At 35.4% G+C, this 25,703-nt stretch overlaps 1 protein-coding gene across 5 annotated transcripts in view; it reads right to left on the reverse strand.

The window, feature by feature from the left end:
- CDH10 (cadherin 10) overlaps positions 1-24,830 on the reverse strand; it is a 93,943-nt gene extending 69,113 nt beyond the window's left edge. For 3 of the 5 annotated variants that reach the window (XM_030496596.1, XM_030496569.1, XM_030496597.2), the window contains exon 1: positions 24,183-24,624. The gene's annotated coding sequence lies outside the window, so the exon portion shown is untranslated. Of the gene's footprint in view, positions 1-23,096; positions 23,120-24,182 lie in introns of those variants that run through there. The other 2 variants (XM_030496577.1, XM_030496595.1) reach the window with 2 other exon arrangements.
- Between the last annotated feature and the right edge of the window lie 873 nt (positions 24,831-25,703).

Below are 25,703 nucleotides of genomic sequence, written 5' to 3' on the forward strand. Positions count from 1 at the left end.
GCTAAAAACCAATTTTTTCTACAAAAAGTTTTAAATTGTTTTTACAGCGGCTCATTCCTACCTTGTGCTGTATCATATACATTTTAACATAATTTCAAAATGAGTGATTCTGTTTTAGGCAATGTATACACATTTTTTCTCTATAGAATATTCTTCTGTAAATTTACCAAAGGTCTAAAAGAGCAAGTGAAGAGAAATCTCTTTTGTAAAGATCACAAACAGGTAATCACGAGGAGACTGCAGAAAAATAATTTTCTAATTCCAAGAGTCAACAGTGTACTCAAACAAAGTGTCTATTCAGTGATAAACAGACTTCCACCTCATCCTATCCTCATAAGTGAAAAAATAATTATGTAAATACCACCTAGTTCCCTGAGAAAACTGCCCTGAACAAAGGTGTTATTCTTAGGACAGCTGGAATTTGATAGCTCTCCCATATTTAAAGGCAAATCCCTTCAGCTATGCATATGTGAAATACATATAGATACATGTGGCATATAGCTAAGATACTTTACATAGAATTTTTTTGACACTATTACTTTAGTAATAGCTTTAGTTAATGACAGACAAAATATTTCTGCAAAACAATCAATACGTTAAAATACTCAGCCATGGCAAAAATAAATTCAACTTAATCCAACTAGATGCATAACAATAATAAACTAGAATGCCTCAATTCATTTCACCATTGCACTGATTTTGCCTAGGATAGAGTTAATTTTTTTCACAGTAGCTCATATGGTTTTGTATTTATACAAAAGCCGTGTTTCATATTTATAACCAAAATGGTGTTCATAACACAGGGATGTTTTAGCCCTTGCTGAGCAGTGCTTAGAGTTAAGGCCTTTCTGTTTTTCATACACACACTTCCCCCAGCGAGTAGGCTGGGGGATGCACAAGAAGTTGGGAGGGGGCACAGCTGGGATAGCTGACCCCAACTGACCAAAGGGGTATCATACATTGGATGATGTGTTCAGCAATAAAAGCTGAGGAAAGGAGGAGGAAGGGGCGACATTCAGAGTTATGGTATTTATCTTCTCAAGTAACTGTAAACGTGTGATGGAGTCCTGCTTTCCTGGGGATGGCTGAACACCTGCCTGCTGAAGGGAAGTAGTGAGTGAATTCCTTATTTTGCTTTGCTTGTAAGCACAACTTTCGCTTTCCCTATTAAACTGTCTTTATGAGCTTTCTCAATTTTATCCTCCCCTTTCACTTCCCCAACTCACTGCAAGGAGATTGCGGAACAGCTGTGTGGTGCTTAGCTGCCTACCAAGGTTAACCCACAACATCCATCAGGATTTTTTTTTGGGGAGTGGGGGGTCGGTGGGGGGTGGTGTTTTTTGGTGGGTATTTTTTGTTTGTTTGTTGGTTTGGTTTTTCAGTTGGTTGGTTGGTTGGGTTTTTTTTTTTTCAGATAGGTATCTAAAAAATATGTAATCTTTCAGGATACCAAGAACCAGATAACCTGTACTTTTTTACCAACCAACTCCTGCTAATCAATTGCAAAGAGGGAAGCACTGTAGAAGATCACAGAACTGTTCGTAATAGACTTTCCTTACCACTCTTTGGCTGCAAAGTCATCACAAAAATCTCAATCTTATATCTTCTAATACACTACCATCTAAAAGCTGTCTAGGAAATAAATCCACAAAGATACAGATAGAAGAGTACACATACAGATACAGTACATTCTGATACCTTCTGCAAAAAAATATTCTGGGAAGTGACAATATAGGAAATGTTGACCATCTGCAATAAAATCACTCCTGGGGAAGCAAATCCATTTCCATCAAAAGCGTACCATGACTTAACTAGTAACTAAAGAACTACTGTATTATCTAGTGTGCCTTGATGTTTTTACAGAACAGCATCCAGCTTCTCACTTTTGGAAGGCTTATGTCAGGCTGAACCTCTGTCATACTGCTACAAATAGTATTTGTTGCACCTGCCAAGAAAAATGCATGGACCCAATACTAGTGTCAGTGTGGGAAGATGCAATGCTGAACATTTAAAGCTTCCTATTCTCATTTTTACAGTAAACCAACTACTTACAAGAAGTTTAGGACTTTACAAGAAGTTTTAGACAAACATAGGAGAAAGGCTCTATGACGTCCTACATCCATTCATTATGGTCCAAAAGAACAGTGGTTCCAAACTGCAAGTAAAAGTGATTCTTAACAGGTTGTAAAGGTCATATAAAATAAATGGTAATACATCAAATCAACTCTTTTTTTCTTATGGCTCCTTCTGTTCACTTTTGTATTTTTCACCCAGTATCATTCATGAGTTACATGCTCTAGCCTATATTGTGAACATGGATATTCATTGGGATGTTCACAGCTATACCTTCTTTTCCTAACCTTCCCATACCTTCTTTTCACTTTATCCCTGGTGCTTCGTTTAGCCCTTTTCCAAACACTTGTTTGAGAAAGGCAGGCTAGCATAAGAATCTAATGTCAATGAAAGTGTTATATTTATGTTACTACCAGAATGTCAAGGATCTTTTCTCAGTTTCAGCAGCAAAAAGCCAGCTACTTCAGTGACTGAAGTGTGCTTGCTGAAGATATTCACTGGTGTCACTCAGAACACAATGTGACATATATATTTAAAGTGTATATTATCATATTTAAAGAATGGGGATTAAAACTATGGGGATTTTTTCCAAAGTGATGAGAAGCACAGAACTACGATGCTATGAAAAAATACATATGCACACATTAGCAAAACTTTGAGAAAGTGTCAAGCAATGATTTCCTCCCTCTCCTTTAAACACTATTATAAAGTAAAATAGAGATAGCATCTCTAATAGCTGTTATATGAGTCAAGATCAAAGAATTCAAGTATAAATTTTTATGTGACTATGAACAAACCTTCCAATTTGCAATGTCTTCATCACATTACTCAGTGCAATTCTTACAAAAGACAGCTGTATGAAAGGGGCGGGGGGGGGAGGGGGAGGGAAGTCACCACAATGAATACACCAGCTCTAGAAGACAGGTAGTTGTTTAAAAATATGGCCAGCCACCAGATATGGTATAAAGTAATTTTCACACTCTTGAAAGTTTTGCACCTTTCTGGCAACTTGTGAGGTAAGACATCAAACAAAACCAGACAATATGGTTAGCAAGAAGTCATATCACAGAGCACTTAGATCACAGCAGCAGCACTACTGATGCCATTTCCATCTTCTGTCCTGACAGGTGCTGCATGTGTGTCCCTTCTTCTGGTCTGCAACTGGAAAACAGCCTCTTCAAAGCCTCCCTGCCTCAGTGTTTTGGCAAATCCTGTTCTGCAACTTTTTCCAATTAATTTGGTAAATTTCTCCCCCAAAAGCTCTATTTATGCAAACTGCTGAGGTCTGCTACAAATGTTCATACATGCCAAGGTATGCAAGTTTTGTCCCCAGTATCAACCTTTGTAACAGCCTCTTACTCTTTTCATTAGCAAGTTTGTTTTATTCATTATCTTTTAGAGAACCTTCTCATTAGGAAACAAATATCAGTTCTATAGAATAATATTCTGGAAATAAATTCATGACTTATGGTGTCACCTGGACTGCTTTGTCTTCCTTATTTAGGGGGACATTTTTCATTGAGCTATTAGATAAAGATGAATTCTTTCTTATGGGACTTGAATGGAAATAAGGAAGATTCAGTTACTAACTTAGTAAAAAGGATTTTAAAGGAAGATAAAACATGGGTATACTAACATAAACCTGTAATTTAGGAAGGCGAAGGAGAAGAAAAAGAACACATGACAGCAAGTCAGAAAGGATGAAGGTACTGTATTCGTCATCTATCAAACATCTTTAACATTTGTACATTAATAGAAAAAATGCTGTAGCAAACTTAGACAATCTTGAAGTCTTTTGTTTTAAAAGTTGAAAATCATATAATAAGCATAATATAGAGCTGGTGAAGTATGCCATAGGACTGGAAGATTATGTACAGGAAAGACAGAAAGACCAAAGGATGGGGTAGTTTTTTTAAAGAAACTATATGGCACAAACAAAAGCTTTTTTAGTGCAAAAGTGGGATAGGAAAGTAAAGAACACACTTTGGCTAAGCCACTGTCACTACATTCAAAATATAGAGAAGCAAGCACGTAAAAAATATAAAATATATTGTATTGCTAAATATAATTATATAAAGGAATGGCAGGCAAAGAAAGGGGTAAAATGGACAGAGTCGAGGCACAAAATGAGAAGTCAGACACATCGAGGGTGAAATAATTCTGTCAGAGCAAGATTAAAAACTTTGGTTCAATGATCAGCAGAAAAATAGTGCTGTTGCAGATAGAATTATGGAAGTTCGAGAATGCAGTGTCTTTTTTTAGCAACATTGTTCCTAAAAGTAAATTTAGGGCAGGTAGCTAATACAATTAATATTGGAAACAAGATGTTATGATCTCAACATTAAATAGGAAAAAGTTAGGATAAAGATTAATTGAAGAACTTAGATGAGAATGGCCAGCCTTTGCAATCCTATTAGCTGTGTAACAAGCCAGTTTTGCAACCAAGATCCATGAGACATCAGAGAAATCCATAAACAATTCCTCGGTGGGAGGTGATGTGAACTCCTGAAGGGGAAAGAATGACGCTGGATAAGGTGTGCAGCTATGAGCAAGGCAACTCAGTTATGTTAAGTTAGACTCTTTCTTCAGCGACAAGACATTCAGAAAACCCAGCAACCCAGTACTGGTGTGTTCATGGGTAGATAAAATAAAACCACCTCAGCATGGGAATCAGGTGTGCTTCAGGACCACACACTTTTCACTGCAAATTACAGGTATTTAAAGCACTGGGGCCTAATGAATTTAATAATGAATTTACTAGTTTTTTACTACTAGTAAGAAACATGAATTGGCTGAAGCAGTTTCAGAATAATTATTAATTCTCTTATTTAAAAATACATTTTCCACTCCAATTCCACTCTAAATTCTTTCTATAACTGAATAATTATCATGCCTTGTGGACAGAGAAAAATCAGTAAATGTCAACTATCTTAATGCTAGTGAGGCAAACGGATCACTGAATATGAATTAACAGCATCATCTGGATCCAAAAAAATAAATTATAAGGAGGATATATAAGGAGAATTACTACCTGTAAGAAAAACACAGTGTATCTTCTCAGGCAACACCAGAAGGGCTTAGCTAAAACAATAAACCAGTTTTTGAACACCACACCTTAAAAGAGGTGTGAAGAAATGAGGGTAAAAGAGGAGTTATTGTGACTATCCTGGCACAAGTGAACAAACTAGTGCCATTAGGTCATAACAGAAAAGCAGATGAGAGGGCAGAACAAGTTACAATTTTCAAATATGACTTCTGTAAAAGAGACGGGATAATCTGTTATCCATATCTACTGAACACAGGAAGAAGTAATGGTTGAGAAGATTTGTAGCTAGAGAAAAAAACAAACAAACAAAACCCAATACAAAACCCAGCCCAGCGAATGATTTTTTTTTTATAACTGTAATGATAATTACATCTACAGACAGAACTAGCACACATTTACATAGCACAATTCATCTCTTAAGACCGTCTTGGAGATCAACTTCCCTTTCCACATTTATCCATCCTTAATCTTGTAAGTGCTATACCCAGAAGACCAACCCTGAACTTTATTTTATTTACACTGAAAAAAAGTAATAAAAGGCTATTATATAATATATACTTCCAGATCTTTCACTTCCACATAGTAACTGAGCAAAGTAGGACCAAATTATTTGAGGCAATCTTAATCATACAGACCCTATTTTGTGAAATAAAAAATAATAAAAATGTCTGCTAACCTAGATTCAACATAAAATAAGTAATATTTGCAGGCTGGCTTCCACAGCCCTCTAGGGATTAGAAATAATTTGAAAAACTAAATGCCTACCCATACTTTGTTTAGCAGCAGCTCACCGTACATTTTCTTTTTTAGAGTTGTCACTTTAGACTCTGGATTTTCAGAAGTACCTTTTAACATCACTGGAAACAAGAAACATAGCCCAAGGGCCCAAACACACAGTGGTTAATGCTGTGTCTTCAAGAGAGGGAAGATGGAATAATTTCAAGTATGCTGAAGAAATGCTGTCTGAGAGGAAAAATAGTATGAAAACTGTAATCACGTTGCTATTAAGGATGACCTGTCTCCAATATAATGTTTTGATTCTTTTAGATATTTCAGCCATTGCAGATAGCACTTAGCTCTAATGTGATATGTCATTTATCATGAAACTTAAAATGTTATATTTCCAAAGTGATTTTGGTGGAAAGAGGCAGAGCAAACAAATCATATTTTTTAACGTAGATAAAAATTCTAAAAAAAAAAACCAAAAAACCAAAAACAAACAAACAAACAAAAAAATCAACATTTTTTTAAATTAGTATACTGCTTCTTCATCAGCCTTGGAAGGCCCCAAGGAAGTTATATTCCTCTTCCTACTTACAGACTAAGTAGAGGGAATATAGGTAGTGTGTGTGTGGGGGGGTGTTCATTATTTATAAGGCCTGAAGCTCTCCAGTGATGTTGAAGCCCTTGCTGTTCTGCAAACAACGAGGCAGCGCTCAAACAGATAGAAGGACAGCGCTTAAGCACAAACACTGTTGCAATTTAAAACCCCCCAGTACTTCATAAACCCATTAATAGCTAATAAGGGTATATGATAAAACCTGACTTTACCATTATTTAAATTTTCATAAATAATATCCACTGTATACCGAAAACTATCCAGGAACTACAGCTGTACAGCATGAACACTGTTGATAGCACTGAATATCCTTAAAAGGTCCAATGCATACCATAAAATCCATGGTTTAAAACAAGTAGGAGACTGAAGAAACACAAGAAGTAAAACCTGTTTGTAAGAATATGCGAAGTATCATAAAGTATCCAAGAAGTATCTGGATGTGTGTACTGATACCTAGACATAGTCTGGCTTTGTAAGTAACTGGTTTTATTTCCTACTCAAATTAGGCCTATCAAAGCTTAACCAATTTTTGTGCATCTTAGTGATACAGCCTAGGAAGATCATACCTGAAAGAGGTGTCACAGTACTTGGCCACCCACTAGAACAGAAATTTTCTATGCTTAGCCAGAATTCATATATTTTGTTTCAGTAAGTTCTATGTTTCAGCTACATAATAAAATTTCTCACAGAGGACTTCAAGCTCCTTTTACCCTGTCACAGTGAACCCCAGTCTTGTTCACAAAAAACAGGATTTCGAAGTATTCAACTTATATTTTTCTGTATTACATCATACAGATGAAAGTCAAACACTCCAGTTTGAAGTAAAAAGCAAAGAATGTAAGAAGTATGCCCTAAGCAAAGTACTTCATGTGTAAAAGGAACACCAAAATACCAGCACAGGCACAGCACAGAAAGTAAGTGATCAAGTTCTGAGTAACAGTTGGGCAATGTGGGATGTAAGAAACATTACAAAAGCAACCCTTATAATTCTGGAAAGCTTGTGAAGAGAAAATAAAGGATAACACAACGAACATTAAAATTTTAGGAGTAAAATATGTGGATAAAAAAAGCCCAGAAATGAAAGCTCGTGATTAGATTTCCCTTATAATTTTACCTTATAGTCTTCTGTTTTTATTTACTAATTCTAAAATACTTGGCAGTGTTTGACTTACAACTCTGTAGCCTTTTTACTGAGATAGCATATTGGTATTTTATTAAATACATAATTCTATATATTGCTTTGGATGTGAACATTTCTGCTTAATGCACCCTGAAGCAAAAGTGCAATTAAGCACTTCCCAGGTGATAAGAATGATCAGCTCAGTGTAGGTTCTCATTTTGCACTTCTCTTCCAGGACAAGCTCTGATCACATGTATTGTATATATAATTCATTCATTCCAACTGTCCTCCACATTTCACTACTAAAGCAGAATGCTCATCTTGGTCTTTAAATCAATTAAACCAACTACCTGACAAATACTTACTGGAAAAATAATTCTAAGAATTATGTAGGGAATGAACATTACACTTTTATTAAAATCTGGGTGAAAACCAATAAAATGTCTGAAAAAATTAGAAGTCCTGAACACAATACTGCTAAGCACAAACTGAGACAGACGACGTTGATGGTTAACATCAAGTTCTTCTCAGAAATACAGAGGCATTTTATTCTTATTTTCTGTTAAGAAACTAAAGTCTCAGAACAAGGCACAATCTTGGTTAAGGACTAAGTTGGCCAAAGCACATGAGGGTGATGACTGTGTATATATCTGCACACTTTGTTTAAAAACATTTTAAACATATTGTTTAAAACAATTTAAATGTACTAAAATTTATACAGATGATCAAATCCTGTCAATGCTAATAGAAATTAAACACAAGCTTAAGTAATTGACAAAATGCTGGGGTCTCCCATGCATGAAAGCACATTAACAACATACCACGGCCCTCAAACTTCTGTAGTTTAGTACATCCTCCAAGATCGCAATACATTGTAGGAGGTGACTTTTAACCTTCCCTGAAGGCAAACTCTTTCCCTCTAATTAGGAAGATGGCATCAGAAATCTACAGACAGTGAGGAGCTTCTGCAGTGCTGTCCAGCCCTGCATCTTCTGGTTCTTCAAATGCATGGCTCTTATGCATGAACAAGTACACAATATTTCAAGCATGGCCTAATTGACAAGCACCTGACTGCTGTTGTTAACCAAAATGCCTTTCAGAGGAAGTATGAAAACACACAGAAAGAATCATTCTAAATTAACTCTTATTTACCCTCCCTTGGGATCATTTTTTTTTTAATAAGGAGTAATAAAGATCCTCGTATGGTCTGTTCAAAGTGCAAAAACTGTCAAGTTCTTGTAGATCGCAACCGCAACTAACAGAAAATAAAGCAGGAGAGCTGATCTTTGTTACCATTCCTTTCTCATGTAAATCAGCTGTCACAAACTCTGAGGAGCTAGGAAAGAGCTGTAACCTGGTCTAACACTACCATAAAACCACTGGAATTTGTGGAGATTTTTTCTTTAAACTGAGGAGAATTTGACTGAATTCCGTTGAACAGAGACAGTTCTAGAGACACAAGGGTTTAGTTTCTCTGAAAATTTTTCTTTCCTGCACAAGACATTGCAAGACTATTGCTGAATTACTGTTAAACCAGGGGAAAAAAATGATATAACATCTGTTAAGGCAGGACTTTTTGCTCCCATTTTTAATGAACTATGATTTCTTTTGTGTTTTGTTTCCTGAATTCTCTTTACAATACTCAAAAGTGACAGCTATCTCCATGTCAGTGTTTCACAGTGTGCTCTGCATCAAAGGAGCTGGATATAAATCCATTGCAGGAAAATACAGTTTTATTTCTGAAGCACATAGACTTCATTACACCAGTGAAATAAAATAAAATTTAAAATTTTGTCTTATTTTTATATTCATACCTCAGAGGCAGTTTAAATTATTTCTACACTATAAAAAGTAGGGAAGGAAAAAAGTGCTTCATTTGCACTGTATACATCGGCTTCTCTGTTCTTCTTCATGAGAAAACAACCAAGTTCACTTTGGCAAAGGAAAGATCTTTTAATCTAATTCCAAAATGTAGATAACCCGAAATATGAGTGTCACTACTCTTATTTTAGCAGGTCTCAATTTCAATAGTATGTCCTCATTTGCCCTAAATACTTTAATCTCTGAAGGACAAAGTCATAGTTACAAATTCATTCAGACTGTTTCTGCAGGTGTCTGAAAAGATGGTAAATCTATGTCCTATATGTAACAACAGCACCCATGGTTGTTGGGATCCTGTACTTTTGTGACCTTTATGACTTGTTTAGACTTTTTCTGGGCATTCAGGCCCTGAAACATGTCAGTTATATATAATCACAGCTGTAGAGTAGGATGAATTTTCTACTTTTACTGCCACAGTCTAGGTGCATGTTGCTTAGACTGGCTTGTAATCACACTAGACATAAATAATTTTGACAGTCAGGAGAACACACTAAATTTATGACTTCCACAGATCAGCAATCAACCAGATATGACAGTCTAACTCCAGAAACAGTATTAAAAAACATTTTTTCTTTTTTATCATCTAGACAAGGTTTGTGACAGGCACTTTTCTATCTCCCCTTTATATACAGGATCTAACAGTTTCCAGCATAAATAATGTATTTACTTACCTACCTAAAAATCTAACTAAATTATGCACACTGGGATTAAAAGAGAAGTGTACTATTCACAGGTGTGATTTGCAGAGAAAGTATACAAGGGATTTGGAAACTGAGATGAAGAAATTCTAGCAATTCCACTTCTTTCAAAAACGTGTTCTGAAATGGTACTATAGAGAGTCCCAGGTGTTCCTGATTATAATCACAAAATCATTAATTTGTTTTCTTTTCACATCCAGAAGCTCCACTGATTATTAAATAGGAATAATCAGTTCAATGGACTGTGTTTCCTCTTCCCTCTCTAACTTCAATGGAGCCATTGATACTTCAGATTATTTCATGTAAAACACTTTCCTAACTATCTACGTTTTCTTTTTACCCCTTAAATTTATTTTACATCCATCTTATCCACATGACACTCTATAAATTCTCTTAATCTCATGTCAGCATAATTTCTAATCAAATCCTTGGCCAAACCAGTATTTCTTCAATCATTGGATACCACTCCTCTTTTGCATACGGCCTCTTCCTTCATTGTCTGAAGGCTGGTGCAGTACGTTCTCATGTGAATTAAGAGATACAAGCTTTAGAACACTTTCTCTTCAAATTTCAAAATTCTTCTGTTCAAATAAGCATTCACTCATTTCCTGAAGTGGTTCAGGTACGTGTATCAGTCAATCCAAGAAACTCTGTTCCTCCACAACATCCACTGACTTATCACAGTTACATTTCTGCTTTTTGCACTGCATAAACACAACCACTATTCATTGGAGACTCTCTCTTCGATAATTTATGACATGCTACATCATCTTTCTGCATATATGCTTGATTTGTTGCCTGTTTCCATTTTTCAGGTGAAGCATGCTGCCTGCCTTACCTATAGCTTTTATAAGTAGATACATTGAAAAAAACCCATGAACCAAAATTTTAAAATCTTTAATATATTTAACAGAGTTCTACTTTTCCCCTCTTAAATAGACTTTCATATATTCTGCACTCAGTTTGCGTTAGATGTAACTACATGAAAATTACAGTGCCATGCATACACAAATGTGCATTCATCCAGAATAAGATGTTAAGAAGATGCAATTTTGGTAAATAACTCTCTAGAAAGCTTTTTAAAACATCATTTTTACAGACCATTCACAGGTTACTTTGAAATGACAGAAAATACTGTTTAATGAATAAATACTGACTATACTTTTCAATGTAAGAAAATTTAAACTCTACCAGCCCTAGAAATTGTAGTTATAGAAAACATCTCTGTTAGGCTTAGAAAGATCATAGAATGATATAGAAACTTATTTTATATGGATTGAAAAAGCTACAAATGATATTTTGGATTTATTATTGTGTGTCATAATACCATAACTTTATACAAATACTATTTAGAGTCATGCTTTAAGCTTCACACCTTTCTATCAAAAAGACTATGTCACATATTTAGGTTGGTCTTCCTTGTAAGGGAATACCATGTTAGTTACTGGAATGGGCAATTGTAATTCTTTCTTTAATTAATTCCCCATCCACTTTAGTCTTGTAGGCAAAGTGTACTATAGAAGGCACCAAAAGGTACAGAAAGAGAGAGAAGCATTCGAGTATGTTAGGTGTCAAGATACTTCTACTGGGATCGGAAGAAAAATTCTAACAATCACATCATCACATACATGCACAAAACTGTTTAAATTCTGTATCTTATTACCTTAATGTTATGATTCGTCTTTCCATTCCTGTTGATAGGCAATGGATCTTTATCTCTACCCAACCCAGCTAACCCTAATCAGAGAACTCACACAGTCTCTAACCATCCAAAAGGAATGCTTCAGCTGTTGACTGATTTATCGCAGTCAGGAGGTGGTGCAGCATACAACTGTACGCTCAGATCGCGACTGCTTATCATAAATCGCATTCAAGTTTAATATATATTTTAAAACATATCTTGTTTTAACATCCTTATATTTTTATTTTCTGTATAAGTCTGGAAAGCATGTAAAATACAACAAGGCGGTATTGACCATGTGTACAGGAAGTTATGGAAGTATCTGACATTGCAAGAGTATTCAGCTGGAATACTACTTCAATTTTAAAGACAAGATTTTAACAGTGTTCTCCTTTGGTACTCAATTTGATTCATAGTATTTCCTCCTGCAGCTAGGAGGATATACTATCAAAAATACTGTATTTTTATGTGTGTGCGTGTCTTTTGTGGCTATAGTACAGGACTGAAATTCAAAATTCCAGTCTGTTTTCTAGCCCTGAGGTATTAGCACTTTTAATTTTTATAAGCTTGCATACTCCTTGTCTGAAAAAGGGTGTTATTATAACTCACAAAGCTATAATTTGCAATTGATCTTTAATGACTAAAAAATATTTGGATGTTATTTGGACCAGACTACAGTAAATGTCTTTAAAAAAAAATTAAAAACCATCCTTTCTTTTGAAAGAATGAGAAAACTGGCTTCAGTAAAAGCAGGACTGACATCTTGATTTTCTTTCCAGCTATTGACAGGGAGTAGTATTTTTGCATCTAGAAACTTCAGCATGACTGGAAGTCAGAGATAAATAAGTAAACAAATACGGACTATCACATGGGAAACTCTTTAGGAAATTGAGCGAGAATGTGATCTGTACCGATTGCAGGTATCTACGAGCATTATCTTCAAAAACTCAGGTATTAAACTAGTATTCATTTAGTGCAGAAACAAAACCACTCATCTTGCTGAATCCCAATGAAAACATCAGGAAAATAAACAGCATTCCTGTGCTGTTATTGCTTTGTTGGATGCAGGCTAGCATGAATTTTCCCACTCCAAAACTAGAAAATAAAATGAAAAACAAGAATGCTAGCTTTCTTGGCTTTCTGTTAAACATTACAGAATGTTGAAGTGAATATTGCCTTGAGCTAGCTAAGTATAAAGTATTCTACAGAGATTTAACACACTAATATAATAAAAATCTATTGACAATTACCTCAAACTAGTTAAGTATTTAAGTATTCTACAGAGATCTAATGCATTACAGACTAAATATCTATTTCTATGTGGCAATTATGGTAAATTTTTGTAAGATTTCTCAAATCAATATTTATAGTATGCACTTGAAAAGATTAAAAAAAGGTAAGAAGATGAAGCAGCAACCAGAGGGAGCTTTGTCCTATGCATGACTTGGTTTGCTACTTTACAGTCACTATAAAAATTCAGACATATATACCTATCACCAAAGCAAGATATTTTGCTGGTAGGCATAGAAACTGCGCTAGAAAAGAGGGTACCTCCTGGTTTCGTTATCCTTTTGCCACAAGATGGCACTAAAAGATTAAAAGTATCTGCATTCCTAGATTCCCATCTGAAAAAATGAACAAACTTTTCAGGAAATGTTATCAACATTTGACTTTCTATTTGGTTAGCAAGTTATGAACATCATTCTGCTTACTTTGACAAACTGCTGAAATGTGGAGACTTACCAGAGTTAATGAATGTGGAGAGAATAAATGTTTTACTAAAGCTTAAGTTTCCTACAAATTGCAATGAACAAGCAATGAGCATTTAGAATGATATATTTCGTTTTAGAACAGGGGAGTGCAAAGAACATGTGCAAATGTATGAATAAAAACTAAGCAGACACAAGACAAAGTGACTCTAAACCCATCAACAATTTTTAGTCTTCCCTAAAGAAAAATTTATCAAAGTTCCACAACTTATACATTAAGAATTATTCTTTTATGCCACTTCATTTTACCTCCCAATTGCAATGAAAAAAAAAGTTGATCTCAAATTTAGTGAACTCTTAAAAGAGCTGTGTGGTATAGAAGGTGAGAAATTGTGTTTCCAGCTTATAGGATCTCTCACTGTCAAATGAAAGCTCTTCTATTCCCACCACAAAACCTCATCCTTCTCAAAGAATAGTACTGTATGATAGGAACAGGTCAGAGTGTGCTAACTGCACGAAGCCAAAACAAAACTTCAAAGGCTTCTGGGGGACGAAAATTTTCTAATCATAATTACTTCACTGGCAATTATGTCATGTACTACACTTCATTTATCTGTTAAAAAATACAACAGAAACATTTGAAAAGTATTCACAGCCTTCAGCCAGAAAGAAACTCAGCATCTCAGAATATAAACCTACTAAAATTCACCAGCAAATTTCTTTAAGTCACTGTAACTGTTTCCTTTAAAGAGAAAAGGCCCTAAACAATGTCAAGATTATAAAAGAACTGTATTTGTGTCAGCATTATCAAGATCTTCATTGCCAGTATTTCTGATTGCACAGAAACATAGCAAGTTATCTTCAAGCATTTTTTTCTGCACTTCATTTTAGCTCATATATTTTAAAGCACTAATGGATTACCCTTGAGAAGTCAGTGCTTGATTACGCATTAGAATCATTGAGATGAATTCTGTTTACTGAAATAGAACTGAATTTAATTCTTTAAAATATTCTTTTTGGGTTTGCAGTCATTACGCCTTTATGACACCACATTTTTTTCATGTTACTGTCCCGATAACCAATTGTCCAGTTTTAATCCACTATAATGATAATGTCTTCTAAACTAGCCCAGGAATCCTCTTTTTTAGTGCTGAGGTATCATGATTTTACTTGTGTGCTCTTTTTTAGTGAAAAGATGGATTTTAATATTCTAGAGCTAGAAATGGACTCTAACCGGCATACCCAGAGTCACATCACTGAAATTACATGATAGTCATGTATACCTGCAAGACGAGACTGTCTGGATGCTTTTCCAGAGACTGAGCTGGAACCATTTAACTGGCAGCTATGGGACTGATCCACCTAACGCTGTTATAATTCCATTAGACCTGGCTTTCACAGATGGTCCAAATGGCAAAACACCTCCAACCCTATGTACATAAGCACTTACTGGTTGGATTTTGATGGCTGCAGCCATGGAGGAAGGTGGGTATTTCCTCTTCTGAATGTACATAAACCAAAATCTAGCAAGAAGGCATTGCTGTGTTAACACAGGTTTTTGGTCCTGTGATTTAGAAAGTTGAACTACCTTGAGCTTTACCATTTGTGTTTAACTCCAACTAAGTGGGTGTTGTTATAAATGGAAACCTGAAAGATTCACTTGTAAATGGCTATTTGTAAGATCTGTTCTAGAAGACTAGTATAACAAGTATAATTTAAACCCCTGGATGTATTTAATAGTAATTACAGTGTTAAGTTTAAAAAAAACCTTTGCATTTCAGAACTTCACTAATTGATTTCTCCTCCACCGTCACAAACTTCTAGGTATCCAATTTAGAATAGCTCAAGCCCAGTGACCTTTCTAACTCACACCACAGATTTCAAAATTCTCTTGGAGATTTATGCTCATCAAAACTTTAATGGCATTGTTGCTACAATACACTAGGTCTCAGCTAATCTTTCTTTTCTAATTGTCATTACTCTGACCTCAAATAAAAAGCTAGAGGAAACCAAGCCACAATTAGGATATATTCGCTAATAGCACATGTGTTTCAGAGTGGGTTCAGATACCTTGCAAGTCAAGGATAAAAACAGAAATCATAGAATTGTAGAATGGTTTTGGTTCGAAGGGACCTTAAAGATCACCTAGTTCCAACCCCCCTATCATGGGCAGGGACACCTTCCACTGGATCAGATTGATAGTTTTGTCTTAGTTTTCCGTTCTGTACATATATTCCACACACATATTTAAATTTTAGAAATGAGATCAGTTTCTTCTGATCATCAGAATGATTAAACACTGTCTAAATAGTATAAATGAATTTAAAAATAATACATTTCCACCTTAAAAAACATTTTCTCAAATTAATCAGTCAAATCAGGTACTACTTCATTTGAAACCACTTAAGAAGAGAAATTTGAAGGAATCGTATAAGCAATGCAAAAATATATATTTTATGAAGAATACTGTTACAGAGGAAAATCCATTTGTCCATATTTGTACATCTGCCATTCAGATGTAACTACCAGGAAAAAATAGATCTAGTAACACATAATACATATGCTTTTAAGATCTTAGGAACAAACTGTCAATAAAATGCCCCCAAGTATTAAGTCACGGAGAGAACCAAATATATCTAGTATGCCTAGGGCTCAGTTTACCCATTTCAACCAAGATTTCAGCTCCAGTGATACCTTGGCCATACTTTTACACAAGGGAAAGAACACATCTCAGCACACTAATGACAGAAAAAACTTTGTCCAACAGAGAGAAAAGAATCATGCTTCCCTAGAATGATACTCAGGATAGTGTTCTATGTCCTGCTCTTTTACGGACACTACAGATTTCTGCCAAAAGCTTGTGGAAACTATTCCAATGAGAAGCAGAATAGGAGACAAAAATACTATTTAAAACTCCGCCTTGGGAAGTGGAAAGCAGCAGGGAACTGGGATGTATGTATGCTTAAGCAGATCTCAGACTTTTGTGTTATAATGCTGTCTTGCCTCCCTAGTCTTAGAAAGGAACATTTTTTTTTTTATATATAGCTGAAAAAAGACTGGGTATACCCAGTAACTCATTCATAAATTGACGTCTACATTATTATTTACCATTTAATACAGGACTATTTTGATTAAAGACTGCTGATAAAATGGTTGACTGCTGTTGATCACTGCTGAAACTCCCCTTATTCTATGACAGAGATCTTTTAGATTCTGATGTTTATAGATCTTAATGTTATGGGGGGGGGTGTTTTCTTCTTGTTTTGGGTTTTTGTTTTTTTTTTTTTTTTGTCGTTGCTTTAGATTATGTGTTTAACTATAATCCATTACTAGGTGACCCTAGGGTTGGTTAGCATGATTAATTAGTTTTGGTTTGATTTTTAGCAGAAAGTCAGGAGAGCAGGCTAATAGCCCTACATAGCTTTCTTTGCAGGATAAAGATTATAATGAAAGAAAAAAAAAAAAAAATACAACAGTACTGACATGTAAAAATGATAGAATCATAGGATGGTTTGGGTTGGAAAGACCTTTAAAGATCATCTAGTTCTAACGCCCTTGCCATGTTAGACCAGGTTGCTCAAAGCCCCAGCCAACCTGGCCTTGAAAACTTTCAGGGATGAGACAGCCACAACTTCTCTGGGAAACCTGTTCCAGTGCCTCACCAACCTCACAGTAAAGAATTTCTTTTTAATGTCTAATCTAAACCTACCTTCTTTCAGTTTAAAGCTATTCCCCCTTGTCCTATCATGTCCTTGTAAAAAGTCCCTCTCCAGCATTCTTGCAGGCTCCCTTTAGGTATTGGAAGACTGTTACAAAGTCTCCCTTGAGACTTCTTTTTTGCAGGTTGAACAAGCCCAACTGTCTCATCCTGTCTTCATAAGAAATGCTCCAGCCCTCCTTTCCCTACTAAATGAAAAAAAAATAAAAATAGAAGTCTTCTATACTGATAATGAAAATATGACCTATAGCATGATGTAATTTTTTTCTGAAAGGTTATTTGCATAATTTGTTATTAAAAATTACCCTTACAGGTGGAAAGAAAATAAAAGCTGAAATATTGTCAGCCTCCTGCTTCAATTCAACATGGTTTAGGATTTTTTTGTTTTAAACACATTCTGTTGGAGGGCGAGGGGTTTGTGCTTTGTTTCTGTTTTGGTTTTGTTTTGGGGTTTTTATTTATTCTATTTTTGGGGTGTATTTTTTTGCAATTATTTCTAACTGACAGTCTGGTACTGAAAATCCAGGTCATCCTCTGAGTACCCTGAACATCAAAAACCAAACAAAACCACTCCAAAACCACATTATTTTAAGAATTGAATGTTGTTCAAATAATTAGCATATGTACACTTCTAGGGAATGTATTAAAATCTTCAATGCAGAGAAATCAATCAAATTTAAGTCTACTTTTAACTAATTTTCAGGTGACACACAGATAAAATATATCTACAGGTCTTCAAGGAATCTTATCTATCATGAAACAGAGATGAACCTGAACAGAAACTTTTAGATTCATACCCTGTTTGATATGTTTAGGCTCAGATATTTCTCTAACAAAGAATGAAACATGAAAACATGGTTATAAGTGCATGTATTTTTAAAAAATAGAGAAAACCATCTGACGATTGGAAGAAGCCATTTTCTTTTTAATTCAAATTAAATATAGTAATACTATCCACAGCTTTCAAGCAAGACTAAAAGAAGGTTGGGTACACATTTCTCCACCAAAAACATTGAAAGATATATGGAGAAAAGATGACAGTACAGTCCCAATTCATAACTGAAGCCCATATGCCTCTCAAAGCCGTATCTGACACCATTTCAAAGTCTAGTGAAGGACAGTATTGTTAAAAGAACATTATGAGAATGATAACTATATCAAGAAAAAAAACCAAAAACTATGCCTAATAAACCATGTGACAGAGTCAGGGAAATTTCAACATCATGAAATAGGAAATGGTCTCTTTTTTTCCCACCTTTCATAATCTATTTTCAAAAGGGTGTCCAGATCCCTTTTTAGGAGACTTCATCTGCGGTAGTGGTACCAGCACAAAGACCTCTGCAGGATTCCAGGAGCCTTGGACCTAAGGATTCCACTACCCCAGGACAGGGGACAGAGGCAGGGATGCTAACACTGTGAACACAGCAACATTACTGATACTGACCATGTCTTGTATCTTGGACATTCTGTGCATTTTTGGTTCCAATTCCACTCACCATACAAAAGGCATAGGAAAAAGTGGCAGGTGACTATTTGTAAGAGAAAGGAATTTATACATTTATGGGATATTTTTTCTTAGAAATCTTAGAAGCAGGATAAACTTGTCCATCCTTCCTCTGTTGTGAACACTGCCTCAAATAATTAATTACCAGTACTTTAGGTTCCTACCTCTTTTCTCACCCTCATTTACAAACTCAAAGATTTCGTGCACGTATTTTGCCTATTGTGTAAAATATGAAACATTTTCAAGAAATTCTACATACAAAACTCTCTTGATTCTAGTGGAAGTAAAAATCAGGTGTGGACCTGTGATACTCAGAGGAACCAATGACAGAATGCATAGCATCTAAGTTTCCTAGACAGAGGCATATCTGTTTTATTTGTACTTACTATTAGGATAGCATAACAATTAATAAGATAACCTTTTCATTCATTAAACAGGCGTAAATAGCATGTGAACTACTAAAGTGTGGTAGACACAAGCACACAGTAACAGTTCAGTCACATATTTTTATGTTAATTTTGAGAAAAAAATTAACAGTCCCATTGGACACTGCATTTTGAGCCTTGATTATAGAACTGAAAATTACATTAATATCTATACTTTATGTCTTAAAAAACCAGGATATTATAGCATTCCAGAGTTCATGAGGATTGCATGCATTTTTAAGGATCATGATATGACTTGGCTAAGTGATGGTGTGTCTTGTTCTTTATGCTGTAATGCGAAGCACTGAATACAATAAATCCAATCTGTTATGCGGCAGGTGATGGAGTATTAACAGAAAAATCATAAACCATACATATATGTCTCACATATTATGCACTTCCTCTAAGAAAATATTTTGTAGAGGTTTTTTTTATTTCTGTTAAACACAGAAGAACCTAGTTCTAGCTTCTGAGGAACAGAATTCTGGAAATACCTATTTTCAATTAATTTTTGAATTGTTATCTTTACAGGAACACACACACACATCCTCTCTTCTTTATATGATTTCCTACTGTTTGAAATATGACTCAAAGTTCACTTTGAGTTACAATTAAGAGATACCATAATGAAGTTACAAATAAATTAAAAAATTATGTGAAGAATGATGTGTATGTGGGAACAATATTAAAAAGGACACCTGTCATGTTGCTTTTCATTATACCCAGTTAATTTTCTAAGTCTTTGTATTCCCCTGATGCAGCCTCTTGGTACAGAGATAGTACTTCACACTTCCAACCAGCAGACTTGAGTTTATATCCCAGATCAGATGCCCTGTGCCAGTACAAGCTTGGGAGTACCTCTGAGATACTGCTAGAGCTTTATGCCTCCTGTTCACGCTTCTTTATCAAAAAAGTGATAGATAGAATCTATGCCATATATGTTAGTAAAGGCAAGAAATGGTAGTGGGAGCTTAAAGAAAAAGTGCAGTAATAAAAAGCTGATATAAATTTAAGGAGAAATTCTATTCTGCTTGCTAGAATGCAACCCCTGTACATGACAAAGGTTTTCCCTGGTTTGCCCCTACTGCACACACACACTTGAAGTAACTGGCTCTGACATTTCATAATCAGGAAGACTGCATATACAAAGAAATGTGTATAACGCTTCAATTGGCAGATTTTTGGCAGATCCTCCACATACTAAAAATTAGACTGATAAGCTGGTAAACACAACCTATAAGCTCAATAGCTCTTTGCTTGGGTAGTGTTCCGGTTTCCCACCAGATGCAAACAGAACAAAGGCAAAACCAGTGCTCAGTTTACTTGTGTTTTTTCTGTGTGTAGTAGTACAGCCTGATAACTGTAATGCACTCAGCTCCCAGAGATGAGGATTCTTTTCTATTACTCTGTTGTAGAGCTTCTAACCAACAGAAACAGGCAAGTTAGGGAAGCCACCATGTCAAGGACTCAAAGCTGAAGAGCTGTAAATCTAGGGAGGAAAAAGGAAGCAACCTTCAACATAGGAGTTCCTCTAGGCCTGAAGAGAGATTTAAGGAACATTTAGTTCAAGACAGAATTCAGAAAACATTGTTTCTTCCTTGTTTCTTGCTTTCAAGTTTTTCCAAAAGTTGGATGGTAGAGGAAGTATGTTTTGGGGTTGTGTGGGGGTTTTTTTTGGTTTTGTTTTCATTTGTTTGGGGTTTTTTTTGGGGTTTAGGGTTTTGCTGGGATTTTTTTTTTTTTTTTTTTTGGTGGTGGTAGTTTGTTTGGTTTGTTTATGATTTTTAGTTTGTTTTCAAAGAGCAGATGTTTGAGGGTGCAGCAGGATGGGCAGCATGTGCATTGTATAGTCAACCAAGGTTTCAGTGAACTGTACCTTTAGTCTGTATGAGCTTTTATTGATAGTTGCATACTATTCAGAGTAATTGGAAATGCGCTATGGTATGGCACCCTTATGTGAAGTCACCCTTCATAATGTTTTACTTTGGCATATTTAAACTGCTCATAAGAAAGGAAGTTTTATTTCTGAGTTTCAGTTTTCCTCCTTTGTAATAAATGATGCATCAACTAGTATGTTACTAAAAAGCCCATCGCCATTTCAACGGTAATACAAAATATATATTTATGTGGTTCACTTAAAGCACTCACAAAAGGTTCTTTAAGCTCTTATATACTGCCCAAATTATAACCAGTGTTTTCCTTCCATTTCTGTCTATCACGTAATACTAAAGAATGAACTGTACAACAGATTTTTGCAAATCTATGAACAATGACTTATTGTGAAGTCCGATTACAACTGGTTTCAAGTCATAATAATGACTTAATTAAAAATAATATTAAGTCAGAAACTTCTCCCCATTGCTACCATTCAACAATATTTCAACCTGAATTTGACCCCCTGCACTAATGCTGCAACCTAGTGGTGTGACAAGGTATAAAATTACACTACTTTGCCCTGGCTGTAAATATGGTTAACCATAGAAACTAAATGTAAATATGGTAATGTAAATATGTAAATGTAAATATGGTTACAGCCATAGAAACTAAATCACCTGCACAGAATTATCCAGATGTGACAGGTTCTCTTTCACTCACTCCTTCCTTGAGAAATCTTGTTGAGATCAGGAAATTACTTTCTCAGAATCAGAGGTAGACATTATTTTCAAATTAATCTTTTCTGCCTTTTGCATTTAATGAGTTAACAAGGAAAAAATAACTCATATTACTTAGCTGAAATTTGTATACAAGTGTGCTTGTATAGATGTGTATCTTATGAATATCTATCTTTCTACACTTAGTTAATGATGAGCTCATTTGCTTTGACATGTAACTCTATTTTAATGCATTTTTCAACTACAACTAGGCACAGAAAGGAACAGTAACCACAGTGTCTACTGTGAGCACATTTCAGTATTTCACCAGTTTCTTCACAGATCCTTTGTTTATTGAGAACATGCAAGTACAAAGTTTTAGTATATCTACATTCATTTACTCGAATACAAAGCAACAAGACTATTTATATATATAAGGTCTTAAGTACAGTCCCTTTCAGATATATTTTTCCATTTACTTTTCCACAAACTATTACAAAGCATTATAAAACATAAATTGTTGGTAAAGCAAGCAATCAGGATGTATTTTCCAATGCTACCCAAAGTAACAAAAAATATCAAATCCTCATCAGTAGATTCAACTTCAAATACCTGTATTATAATCAACATTCCTCAAACATTACAAAGTTCCTATTTAAGTGTACAAAATCATCTTGACACCAAACGAAGAAAACATGGACATAAAGCTAAACTAAAATTAACAGAAACTGCTACAGCAATGACCTCTTCATTCATACTTCTATTTAATAAAGTATTTAGAAATATGAAAAGATTCCCTCAGACACAAACTAGATTACCAGTTTATAATGTAAGAAGTACTCCTCTCTTGATCTAAGCCCATATTGACTCCAAGAAAGCTGTTTTTCAACTTTTGAGAAAGATAGATAGCTTGTCTTTTCAACTTGCCTTTCCCAGTTCTCTAAGTTCATTCTTTCATCTTCTCTAAAATAGCAGACTACTATTACATTCAAAAAGTAACCAATTAACATAAAAGTTTGAGTACGTGGAAAATCAATAAATGCTTGTACCAGACTCATAATGTTCCTAGTAAATGGCAGGTTTTAAAAGGATTTAGAGATTCAGAAGAATGTTCCTGTCTTCCACTCCCTGCTTTCCCCCTCCAGTAATATCACCATGTAAATGTAAAGCCTACTTGCTTAAAAAAAAAAAAAAAAAAAACCACAAAAAACCCCGTAATTTTTTCCAAACCTGCTTCCTTACACTGTGCACGCATTCACACGCTCATATATGCACATGCACACACAACAAGTTGTATAATTCAAAAAATACCTTAAAAGCAACGGGTGTGCAGTTGGGCTAATACAGAGGCTTTTACTGAAATGAAAGACGAAGATTACAGGCAATAGCTCCATTTGTGTGGAAGCAACAGAGATGATAGGTCAGTTTTAATAGCTGGTTGCTATTTATCACTGATTGCACGTGCAGATATATTCTCTTAAACTGAAGGACTGTTAGATTTTTACAGCTGCAACTAGTATCATGTACAGTATTAGCCAATTGCAAATTTCTAATGCACCTGACAATGCCATCAATAGTAGTTGGGAACACGGATTTAGCCTTGCATTGTGCTGCATTAATTTAATAGCACATCAAATATGGATTTTATTGCAGCAGTGACAATAAATGCTCACACTGGTGCAGATTAAATTTTTCCTCCTTCCACCTTTTCCCTTCTCTCCCCACCCCCCTTTTACTGAAATGTCAAACCTGGCAATATTTTTCCCATTTGTGTGTATATAGCTATGCACAGATATTTGAAATATCGCCTGTATGCACCCTTCTATGCCTCTCCACAGGGATTTCCTTCATAAGAAGCATTTGCCCTGAGTGTGTATAATTATTCTGAAATTCAATTCAGGGCAGAACAAATAGCAGTGAAAGCTGTAACAGACTTGCACAGATACACAGAAAGTGAGGGCACATATGTAATGTTTCATGCTATGTTCATAACAGACTATGAAACGTGGGTTTTTTCAATTCCAGTGGTATTGTTCCCCCCCCTACTGAATTTGCAAGAACTGAATACAGATGAGAACTGCTGCTCAAAAGCTAGCCTGTGTACTAGGAGGGAAAAAAACCCCATATAGATATACATATATTTAAAAAAAAATGTTTAGTGTTTCAATCTTGAATAAATATGATACCGGTTTACTTTGAGGAGACAACACACAGCAGTTACTTCCTATCCCTTGCCTCATTACTTCCGAAGCATATTTATAAAATGTAAAAAGTTGTATATAGCAGAACAATTCTATGCTTTGATTAAACACCATACCATTCATGCTATAATAATGATAATAACAACAGCAGCAACTACAAAAAGCTTAAGAAAATAAAATTAAGAAAGGCTCCTACCTTATATTCTTTTATTCTGCTTCTGAGAAAGTGAAGTAGTATCCACCCCAACCAAACTGAAAAACGAGCTATTGGGGTCCTTTTTTTTTTTTTTTTTTTGCTTGTTTTCTCCAGTTATTTTCTAAGACTGATCCTACTTGGATCTAACTCAGGCTTTTTCTCCCAGCATCACTTAACTCTGGACAGCCGGGAACCAAAGCTAAGAGGGAGCTCTCCCCCTGACTGGCTTTCATTCGGAGCTCCTGATTAGGGAGAAAAAAAGACACACCACCACCACCACCACCACCACCACCACCACCACCACCACCACACCACACACACACACACAGCATGCCCAGACACGCACACTCGCACACATACACACACTCTCCCTCCAAGTACGAGAGCGGGAGAGCGAGCACACGCTGCTGATGAAGCCGCAGCACTTACCCTGGGAAGGCTGGAGACTAGGGAAGCGCAGGCTTTTCCAAGCACACAGTGATTTGCAAGTGAATGCGGTGGGAGGGTACAGCAAACGGAGAGGTTTTTGTTAAAGCCTGTCGTCCTCCCTTCTCTGGCAGAATGGTTCTGTGGTTTTGAAGTCTAAGGTAATCAGCCTCATCTGCTTAGCTTGTCATAATAACAAATACTGAAAGCACCACCACTTTTTGTGGTGTGTTTTTCTTGATCAAATATAACCACTTTCCTATACGACCAGTGATCTTACAGCAATGTTCATGTAATCTATATATAGATGTATTAAAAAAAAAATTAGCATGGTGCCAAGTTAAATTACAACCTCAGACTGCTCAGATGAAACCATCCAGTAGTTATTTTCTTCACTGAACTGCCTGTGCTATTAGATTACATTTTGCCTCGTGCTTCACCAGTTTTACGATTAATGTAAAACAAGACAGGTTCATATAATATTAGGTATTCACATTTTCCAGAGGTTATCTGAAAAAAAAGTCAGTGTCAATACTAATCCCTCATTAATATTTTTTTCCCCAGTTGATACTTGTGATGCCCATTTTTATTTTATTTCACTTGCTGTATTTGTACTTCACATTTGGCAATGTGTTTTCATAATCTGTGTTGGTTTCATGTTTCTAATACAGCAAATTGGACTTAGCACAATCCTTCTTGGATCATATCAAGTCCAATCCTTTCATTGTGATACTGTAGAGGGTTATGTGTACATTAGTTGGGAGAGATTTAACAAAGTCACATAAGATTAAACCAATGGATGTCAGTATTGCTCCATCTAAAAAGCGTCATAAGGGACTTTCTCTGGTTGTAAAAAAGTCTTCCTAAGAAAAATAAAAAGAAAGCTAAATTTTCTTACGACAGGGTCTGAAAAATGTATTTGAGAGTCAGAAAGAAAGCAACAATGAAAAATATTTCCTTATTAGAAAATCTAATACAGGAATAGATAGATAACTGGCTGTTGTTAGGCTGTTAAGTGGGGACTATTTTGCTGGTTTTCAGCTGTGAACTATCAGCCAAAAAGACAATTGAAAAAGAAAGGCAAGAACCTTATTG

Source organism: Strigops habroptila, chromosome 1 (genome assembly GCF_004027225.2).
Source record: "Strigops habroptila isolate Jane chromosome 1, bStrHab1.2.pri, whole genome shotgun sequence".
NCBI lineage: Eukaryota > Metazoa > Chordata > Aves > Psittaciformes > Psittacidae > Strigops > Strigops habroptila.